This window comes from Dendrobium catenatum, unplaced genomic scaffold, assembly GCF_001605985.2.
Source record: "Dendrobium catenatum unplaced genomic scaffold, ASM160598v2 original_scaffold_135460, whole genome shotgun sequence".
Taxonomy (NCBI): domain Eukaryota; kingdom Viridiplantae; phylum Streptophyta; class Magnoliopsida; order Asparagales; family Orchidaceae; genus Dendrobium; species Dendrobium catenatum.
In genome coordinates, this window is record NW_021453895.1 from 1 (window position 1) to 1,509 (window position 1,509).

The window sequence follows — 1,509 nt, forward strand, 5'->3', positions numbered from 1 at the left end:
ATATATATATATATATAAAGAGAGAGAAAGAGAGAGAGAGAGACAGAGAGAGAGAGAGAGGAGAAGAAGAAGAAGAAGAAAGTATAACTTTTCCTTCTCATGAATGGCAGCCACTTAGGTACTTTTTGAGCTCTAATCTTACAGTCAATGGAATTAAGATACAAAATAGTCCACAGTTTCACTTCAGATTTGATAACTGCAAAAATGTTATCATAAGATTTCCATCTCCATAAGCTCCCCCGCTCTCAGCCCCAACACTGATGGGATTCATGTGGAAAATACAAACAATGTTGGAATCTACAATTCAATATTTTCGAATGGTATAATTTCAATTTAACTTCAGCATTACAATCACACTGCATTGGATGTTTCTAATTATTCAAGCGCCCTAAATAAACAGGAGATGATTGCATATCAATAGGATCTGATAGCCTCAATGTGGACATACAAAATGTTACATGCGCCCCAAGCCATGTGATAAGGTACAATTAGTAAATACGCATTTTGCTTCAACATAAAGGTTTGGTTTGTCTGGTTCGATTAAGTAAAATAAGTGGCAGTTCTTACTTCTGTTAGTGACTTTAACTAGTTTTCAATCTAAGTTTTACAAAAGCAATAATACGGGCTTCATGTTCTTGCTATAGCTAAAACAAACAATTTTTAAAGGAAATTATTGAGAAATTATTCCAAGCTTTTTTTACCAAGAAAACAAACAGTATGTTACAAAAGAACTATTACATTGACTCAAAAAGAGTCCTTTTGCGAAATCAACTTCCTCACTTCGTCATCCAATTAAACTTGAAGTGTCACTTTCCCACTCCCTACTTGATTGGGCTACTTACAAGCAAGCAAACAAATCCTAATCTCTTGGCGGTTGTTGCTAACACCACTGAAACGCTTGGCACTGTCTTTAGCATTGGAAGCCTAGCAAGCAAAATTCTCGAGCCTGCGTCGCAAATGTGACAGTGAGGAATGCAGTGATAAAGCTTTCAGACAATGGAGTGAGGATCAAGACATTGCAGGGAGGCTTCGGTTCGATCTCTGCCATCGCCTTTGATGGAATAAATATGGAGAATGTAAGCAAACGATGTGCCATTCAAACCTCTGCACTCTACATATCAGACGTACTATACTCCAACATCAAAGGCACCTATGACATCAGAAGCTCTCCAATTCACTTTGCTTGCAGTGATACAGTGTCACGACCCAACCCGGCCGGGACGGATCCCGCTCGCATCGGGTCGTGGTGCCTGAACTGAACTGACCGAACTGATTCCAGGATCTGGCTTTGGAATTTGTTTCAGAACTTTCTTCCAAACATTCAGACAAAAACAGACACACATAGAGCTACTATAAACATCAAATGCAGCGGAACAGATCATCTATCTTTTTCTTCCCCAAAAAGAATCAAATACAAATACAGCTCATGGCTTTCAAACAAAAAGAAAAGCAGAACAGAAAAGCCATGACTGAACAAAATCAAAAGTACAAAATACCTATACGGGATCA

The 1,509-nt window shown here is 38.4% G+C and overlaps 1 pseudogene; it reads left to right on the forward strand.

Moving 5' to 3' along the window:
- The first annotated feature begins 144 nt into the window (after positions 1–144).
- LOC114578732 lies at positions 145–1,196 on the forward strand (annotated as a pseudogene).
- Positions 1,197–1,509: the final 313 nt, after the last annotated feature.